The sequence below is a fragment of the Borostomias antarcticus genome, assembly GCF_949987555.1.
Source record: "Borostomias antarcticus genome assembly, chromosome: 14".
NCBI classification, from domain to species: Eukaryota; Metazoa; Chordata; class Actinopteri; order Stomiiformes; family Stomiidae; genus Borostomias; species Borostomias antarcticus.
In genome coordinates this window covers 22,688,012-22,696,529 of record NC_140247.1, presented here as the reverse complement: position 1 = coordinate 22,696,529, position 8,518 = coordinate 22,688,012, and the positions used below count along the sequence as shown (strand labels likewise).

The window sequence follows — 8,518 nt, the reverse complement described above, 5'->3', positions numbered from 1 at the left end:
TTGAAACCGAGGCCGTTGTAGAGGCTGTTTTCCCCAGCGAGGTTGTCTAGACTCTTAATCCTGACCACAGTCATAAATGTAGTTCTAGTACTAGCTCTAGCCCCAAGCCCTAGGCCCAGGACCCAGCACTAGCACCTGCCCAACCCCAAGGCCCACCACCCAGTCCCCAGTCCCCAGTCCCAGTCCCAGTCCCAGTCCCCAGTCCCCAGTCCCCAGTCTCCAGTCCCCAGTCTCCAGTCTCCAGTCCCCAGTCTCCAGTCCCCAGTCTCCAGTCCCCAGTCCCCCGTCCCAGTCCCCAGTCCCAGTCCCCCGTCCCCCGTCCCAGTCCCCAGTCCCCAGTCCCCAGTCCCCAGTCTCCAGTCCCCAGTCTCCAGTCTCCAGTCCCCAGTCCCCAGTCCCCAGTCTCCAGTCTCCAGTCCCCAGTCTCCAGTCCCCACCACCCAGTCCCAGTCCCCAGTCCCCAGTCCCCAGTCCCCAGTCCCCCGTCCCCCAGTCCCCAGTCCCCAGTCCCCCGTCCCCCAGTCCCCAGTCTCCAGTCCCCAGTCTCCAGTCCCCAGTCCCCCGTCCCAGTCCCCAGTCCCAGTCCCCCGTCCCCCGTCCCAGTCCCCAGTCCCCAGTCCCCAGTCCCAGTCCCCCGTCCCAGTCCCCAGTCCCCAGTCCCCAGTCCCAGTCCCCCGTCCCAGTCCCAGTCCCCCGTCCCAGTCCCAGTCCCCAGTCCCCAGTCCCAGTCCCCAGTCCCCAGTCCCCAGTCCCCAGTCCCAGTCCCCAGTCCCCAGTCCCCAGTCCCAGTCCCCCGTCCCCCGTCCCCCGTCCCCCGTCCCCCGTCCCCCGTCCCCCGTCCCAGTCCCCAGTCCCCAGTCCCCAGTCCCCAGTCCCAGTCCCAGTCCCAGTCCCAGTCCCAGTCCCAGTCCCCCGTCCCCCGTCCCAGTCCCCCGTCCCCCGTCCCAGTCCCCAGTCCCCCGTCCCAGTCCCCCGTCCCCCGTCCCAGTCCCCCGTCCCCAGTCCCAGTCCCCAGTCCCCCGTCCCCCGTCCCCCGTCCCAGTCCCCCGTCCCCCGTCCCCCGTCCCCCGTCCCCCGTCCCAGTCCCCAGTCCCCCGTCCCCAGTCCCAGTCCCAGTCCCAGTCCCAGTCCCCAGTCCCCCGTCCCAGTCCCCAGTCCCCCGTCCCCAGTCCCAGTCCCAGTCCCAGTCCCCCGTCCCCAGTCCCCAGTCCCCAGTCCCAGTCCCCAGTCCCCAGTCCCCAGTCCCCAGTCCCCAGTCCCCAGTCCCCAGTCCCCAGTCCCCAGTCCCCAGTCCCAGTCCCCAGTCCCCCGTCCCCCGTCCCAGTCCCCCGTCCCAGTCCCCAGTCCCAGTCCCAGTCCCCCGTCCCCAGTCCCCCGTCCCCAGTCCCCCGTCCCCCGTCCCCCGTCCCAGTCCCCCGTCCCCCGTCCCAGTCCCCCGTCCCAGTCCCCCGTCCCCCGTCCCCCAGTCCCCCGTCCCAGTCCCCAGTCCCCGTCCCCAGTCCCCAGTCCCCCGTCCCCCGTCCCCCGTCCCCAGTCCCCCGTCCCCCGTCCCCCGTCCCCCGTCCCAGTCCCAGTCCCCAGCCCCAGGGTTCGGAGCAGACAGAGAGGGTCATACGAGGCGTCTCCTGACCGGGTCGGAGAGAAGCTGGACCGACGCGTCACACGGCTCCCACGACCCCAGCTTAGCTGTGCTGATCTGGTCTGTTTTGATGTGGAGGCTGATGAGGAGGCTGATGTGGAGGCTGATGTGGAGGCTGATGTGGAGGCTGATGTGGAGGCTGATGTGGAGGTGATGTGGAGGCTGATGAGGAGGCTGATGTGGAGGCTGATGTGGAGGCTGATGTGGAGGCTGATGAGGAGGCTGATGTGGAGGCTGATGTGGAGGCTGATGAGGAGGCTGATGTATTATATTATATTGCACTGTACTTTAGATTGTGATTCTTGCACTTTGCCTTCAGCACTAGATTATTCTCTTAGTCACTTGTTTTAGAAAGAAGATGCACCTGTGAGTTCTGGTAGTAGTAGTACATTGGCTCTTCCTAAGTTAAATGCAATTATTGTTAGTCGCTTTGGATAAAAGCGTCTGCTAAATGACTAATGTAGAGGCTGATGTGGAGGCTGATGTGGTCTGTTTTGATGTGGAGGCTGATGTAGAGGCTGATGTAGAGGCTGATGAGGAGGCTGGGCTGATGAGGAGGCTGATGAGGAGGCTGATGAGGAGGCTGATGTGGAGGCTGATGTGGAGGCTGATGTGGAGGCTGATGTAGAGGCTGATGTAGAGGCTGATGAGGAGGCTGATGTGGAGGCTGATGTGGAGGCTGATGTGGAGGCTGATGTGGAGGCTGATGTGGAGGCTGATCTGTTTGTTGCTGCGGTGGCAGTTAGTCTCCTGCTGTGACAGGAAACATCGGAGCTGTCGGGGGATATTGTTCAGCTAATTAGGTTTGTGTGCTTCCATGTGTTAGGAAGGGAGGGGGAGAGAGAGAGAGGGAGAGAGAGAGGGAGGGAGAGGGGCAGACAAAGAGGGAGAGAGAGAGAGAGGGAGAGAGAGAGGGAGGGAGGGAGAGAGAGGGAGGGAGAGATATAGAGAGTGGTGGGGGGGGGGGTGACTCTGAGTTTAGGACTTTCTCGAATACTTCATTCCTACACCGTTGTGAAGTGCAACCATGGCGATTATCCTTCCTCCTCATCAATCAATCCTGCTGTGTTCAGAGCTTTGAGAACGTGGCTTCATGATCACAGGCGCTCGACGTTCAGAATATCACCAGCATCACTAGACACTCAGAGAGAATAACATCTCCTCCACCATCATCACTAGACATTCAGAGAGAATAACATCTCCTCCACCATCATCACTAGACACTCAGAGAGAATAACATCTCCTCCACCAGCATCACTAGACACTCAGAGAGAATAACATCTCCTCCACCAGCATCACTAGACGCTCAGAGAGAATAACATCTCCTCCACCAGCATCACTAGACACTCAGAGAGAATAACATCTCCTCCACCAGCATCACTAGACGCTCAGAGAGAATAACATCTCCATCATCACTAGACACTCAGAGAGAATAACATCTCCTCCACCATCATCACTAGACACTCAGAGAGAATAACATCTCCTCCACCATCATCACTAGACGCTCAGAGAGAATAACATCTCCTCCACCATCATCACTAGACGCTCAGAGAGAATAACATCTCCTCCACCATCATCACTAGACGCTCAGAGAGAATAACATCTCCACCATCATCACTAGACGCTCAGAGAGAATAACATCACTAGACGCTCAGAGAGAATAACATCTCCTCCACCATCATCACTAGACGCTCAGAGAGAATAACATCTCCACCATCATCACTAGACGCTCAGAGAGAATAACATCTCCTCCACCAGCATCACTAGACGCTCAGAGAGAATAACATCTCCTCCACCATCATCACTAGACGCTCGGAGAGAATAACATCTCCTCCACCATCATCACTAGACGCTCAGAGAGAATAACATCTCCTCCACCAGCATCACTAGACGCTCAGAGAGAATAACATCTCCTCCACCATCATCACTAGACGCTCAGAGAGAATAACATCTCCTCCACCATCATCACTAGACGCTCGGAGAGAATAACATCTCCTCCACCATCATCACTAGACGCTCAGAGAGAATAACATCTCCATCATCACTAGACGCTCAGAGAGAATAACATCTCCTCCACCATCATCACTAGACGCTCAGAGAGAATAACATCTCCACCATCATCACTAGACGCTCAGAGAGAATAACATCTCCTCCACCAGCATCACTAGACGCTCAGAGAGAATAACATCTCCTCCACCATCATCACTAGACACTCAGAGAGAATAACATCTCCTCCACCAGCATCACTAGACGCTCAGAGAGAATAACATCTCCTCCACCATCATCACTAGACGCTCAGAGAGAATAACATCTCCACCATCATCACTAGACGCTCAGAGAGAATAACATCTCCTCCACCATCATCACTAGACACTCAGAGAGAATAACATCTCCTCCACCATCATCACTAGACACTCAGAGAGAATAACATCTCCTCCACCAGCATCACTAGACGCTCGGAGAGAATAACATCTCCTCCACTATTATCACTAGACGCTCAGAGAGAATAACATCTCCTCCCGATTTATCCCCGATTCACCCCTTCCGACAATCGGAGGAGAAATCTGGTCTGGAACGTTGGTAGGGATGATCGGCCCAGATGATCTTGTAATGTGAGGGGTTAACAGATCCAATCTTAATCCACTCGATCAGCTCGCAGACCCATCGGGGCGGCCCCGATAATATCAAACATGTTTGATATTTAAGATTATTACGTCACTGCTTTACAAGTGAGACGGCGAGACCAGTGGTTCGTTGCTCCCTCGGGCACGATAAGATCCTGTAGTGTGTGAGGAGCCGTTATTTTCAAATCTTGCTGTGTGTGCTTGTTTCAGATTCGCGAGAAGAACATCTGTTAAGATTCTCCCTATGTGCGTGATGCAACACGTCTTGAAATGGGTTGGGATTTTAAATGTCCTGTAGTGTGAGTCCGGCTTGAGGCAGTCTCTCCCCTCCGAGGCCTCAGCCTCTCTCCCCTCCGCAGGCCTCAGCCTCTCTCCCCTCCTCAGCCTCAGCCTCTCTCCCCTCCTCAGGCCTCAGCCTCTCTCCCCTCCTCAGGCCTCAGCCTCTCTCCTCAGCCTCAGCCTCTCTCATCCATGCTGATCAGCTGGGTGACGCTGGGCTAACCCTACAGGAGGTTTCAAATCCTGCCCGAGTTTGAAATCGGGTCACGCATATAAGGAGAATCTTAACAGACGATATTCTCACGAAACTCAAACAAACGCACACTACAGGATTTGAAAATAACTGCTCATCACACTACATATCGTACCAGAAAAAAAAATATTTCAAGGAAAAAAAAGTAAAGACCACAATTAATTGATTTTGACTGTATTTTAGCCCCCAGTCCAATCAATATAGCGCTACAGTACGGATGATGCACGACATTAGTTCAGTTCAATTTAAATATTTTTTTAAAAGACGTGTTTATTTGAATGAAAAAATAATAATGACCACAATTTGACCAAAATCGATTAGTGACTAAAAATCGACTTTGACCGTCATTAACGATTAATCGATTAATGGGACCCATCCCTAGCAACGACAGGTACAACAAGGCCCTATACAAATAAAGTTTGATTTGATTTGAACACGTGATGAATTAGTGGTGATCAGGCTTTCAGGCGCAACACCATTAGAAGAGCTTCTGTGATGGTGGAGGGCTGGATGGAGGTCTGTGCTGGGGGGGTGAGTCTGTGCTGGGGGGGTGAGTCTCTGTGCTGGGGGGGTGAGTCTGTGCTGGGGGGGTGAGTCTCTGTGCTGGGGGGGTGAGTCTGTGCTGGGGGGGTGAGTCTCTGTGCTGGGGGGGTGAGTCTCTGTGCTGGGGGGGTGAGTCTGTGCTGGGGGGTGAGTCTGTGCTGGGGGGGTGAGTCTGTGCTGGGGGGTGAGTCTCTGTGCTGGGGGGGGTGAGTCTCTGTGCTGGGGGGGGTGAGTCTGTGCTGGGGGGGTGAGTCTGTGCTGGGGGGGTGAGTCTGTGCTGGGGGGGTGAGTCTGTGCTGGGGGGTGAGTCTGTGCTGGGGGGGTGAGTCTCTGTGCTGGGGGGGTGAGTCTCTGTGCTGGGGGGGTGAGTCTCTGTGCTGGGGGGTGAGTCTGTGCTGGGGGGGTGAGTCTGTGCTGGGGGGGTGAGTCTGTGCTGGGGGGTGAGTCTCTGTGCTGGGGGGGTGAGTCTCTGTGCTGGGGGGGTGAGTCTGTGCTGGGGGGGTGAGTCTGTGCTGGGGGGTGAGTCTCTGTGCTGGGGGGGTGAGTCTCTGTGCTGGGGGGGTGAGTCTCTGTGCTGGGGGGGTGAGTCTCTGTGCTGGGGGGGTGAGTCTGTGCTGGGGGGGTGAGTCTCTGTGCTGGGGGGGTGAGTCTCTGTGCTGGGGGGGTGAGTCTCTGTGCTGGGGGGGTGAGTCTGTGCTGGGGGGTGAGTCTGTGCTGGGGGGGTGAGTCTGTGCTGGGGGGGTGAGTCTGTGCTGGGGGGGTGAGTCTCTGTGCTGGGGGGGTGAGTCTCTGTGCTGGGGGGGTGAGTCTCTGTGCTGGGGGGGTGAGTCTGTGCTGGGGGGTGAGTCTCTGTGCTGGGGGGTGAGTCTGTGCTGGGGGGGTGAGTCTGTGCTGGGGGGGTGAGTCTGTGCTGGGGGGGTGAGTCTCTGTGCTGGGGGGGTGAGTCTGTGCTGGGGGGGTGAGTCTGTGCTGGGGGGGTGAGTCTCTGTGCTGGGGGGGTGAGTCTGTGCTGGGGGGGTGAGTCTCTGTGCTGGGGGGGTGAGTCTCTGTGCTGGGGGGGTGAGTCTCTGTGCTGGGGGGGTGAGTCTGTGTGCTGGGGGGGTGAGTCTGTGCTGGGGGGGTGAGTCTGTGCTGGGGGGGTGAGTCTGTGCTGGGGGGGTGAGTCTGTGCTGGGGGGGTGAGTCTAGGCTTCAGAGGAAGAGTGCTGGAGGGGTCTCACATGTAATCCTGTCTCTCTCTCTCTCTCTCTCTCTGCATCTCCCTCTCACTATCTGCATCTCTCTCTTTATTCTTCACCTCCATCTCTCTCACACTTCCTCCTACTCTTTCTCTCTCCCTCCACCTCTCTCCATCTCTCTCTCCCTCCACTTCTCTCTCTCTCCCTCCACCTCTCTCTCTCTCCCTCCACCTCTCTCTCTCTCCCTCCACCTCTCTCGGTGTGTTTGATGTCCTCATGTGACCTGGAGAGAGGAGATCCGCTAGAGATGGAAGGACTGGTCTTAAGCCGCAGGGCCGTGTGTGTGTGTGTGTGTGCGTGCGTGTGTTTGTGTGTCTGTGCGTGCGTGGGCGCGCGCATGTATGCGTGCTTGTGTGTGTGCCTGCGTGCGTGTGTGTGCGCCTGTGTGTGCGTGCGTGTGTGTGTGCAAGTGCGCACCCGTGTCTCCGGTGTCTCTTGGTGGGAGGTGTCCTCTGACCTTTGTGTTTTGTGGTCTGGTGGAAACTTGTGTCCCCTGAGGTATGAAGACCCAGTAGCAGGCCAGTCTGTCTGTCTGTCTGTCTGTCTGTCTGCCTGTCTGTCTGTCTGTCTGTCTGTCTGTCTGTCTGTCTGTCTGTCTGTCTGTCTGTCTGCCTGTCTGTCTGTCTGTCTCTCTGTCTGCCTGTCTGTCTGCCTGTGTGCCTGTCTGTCTGTCTGTCTGTCTGTCTGTCTGTCTGCCTTCCTGCCTGTCTGCCTGTCTGCCTGTGTGCCTGTCTGTCTGTCTGTCTGTCTGCCTGTCTGTCTGTCTGTCTGCCTGTCTGTGTCTGTCTGTCTGTCTGTCTGTCTTTCTGTCTGTCTGTCTGTCTGCCTGTCTGTCTGTCTGCCTGTCTGTCTCTCTGCCTCTCTGCCTGTCTGTCTGTCTGCCTGTCTGTCTGTCTGTAGGTTCAGCTGTTCATCCCTGGTCAGAGAGACTCTACTGGGGATCCCAGAGACACAGAGAGAGAAGGAGAGAGAGAGAAGGAGAGGCAGAGAGAGAGAGAGAGAGATGAGGGGAAGACCTTAACAGGGTAGCCCTGCTTCGAGGGAAGGAACCTTGCTACCTCCAGGCCTCAACACCAACTGTTTATTGTGAGGTTACCGATCACTGACATCACCGATGGGTCGCTTGTGACAGACACTCCCCTCTCTACCGTTTTTAAATGAAGGTTTTAGAAACAGCCCAGTCTCGTCACGCTGCCCCCTGCTGGCTGAGAGAGGATGTTTCAGCTAAGGGCTGTTTCTGGGGAGCAAAGAGACAGGGAGGGGGGTCCTCTCCTCTCCTCTCCTCTCCTCTCCTCTCCTCTCCTCTCCTCTCCTCTCCTCTCCTCTCCTCTCCTCTCCTCTCCTCTCCTCTCCTCTCCTCTCCTCTCCTCTCCTCTCCTCTCCTCTCCTCTCCTCTCCTCTCCTCTCCTCCTCTTCTCTCCTCTCCTCCTCTCTGTCTATCAGGCCGAGGGTTCAGTTCCAGGTGACAGAGGAGCTCCACTCCTGACACCCTGATAATGACATAATGAACCTCCTCCTCCACAGGCGTCCCTGTCTGCACACACACACACACACCCACACACACACACACACACACACACACACACACACACACACACACACACACACACACACACACACACACTTTCAGTTGACACAGTAGTGGTGACATCACCAAATAATAACCTCTCTCTCTCTCTCTCTCTCTCTCTCTCTCTCTCTCTCTCTCTCTCTCTCTCTCTCATGCCTTCATCTCTCCTTCCTCTAGCTCACGTTAATTAGATGAGGGTGATTTCAATAAAGCTCCAACGGTCTGCACTCCATTACCTGTATTAACACCAGGATCCCTCCCTCCCTCTCTCTCTCTCTCTCTCTCTCTCTCTCTCTCTTCGTCTGTACTTCCCTCTTTTCACCGGGATGTGATCCTTCTTTCATCAATTCTTTGTAACCTGGTTACCAGGGCC

At 56.4% G+C, this 8,518-nt stretch overlaps 1 protein-coding gene across 2 annotated transcripts in view; it reads left to right on the top strand.

Annotated features, from left to right (window-relative positions):
- LOC311317800 (bifunctional heparan sulfate N-deacetylase/N-sulfotransferase 1-like) overlaps nucleotides 1-8,518 on the top strand; it is an 81,014-nt gene that overhangs the window by 21,867 nt on the left and 50,629 nt on the right. The gene's annotated exons all lie outside the window — the stretch shown is intronic.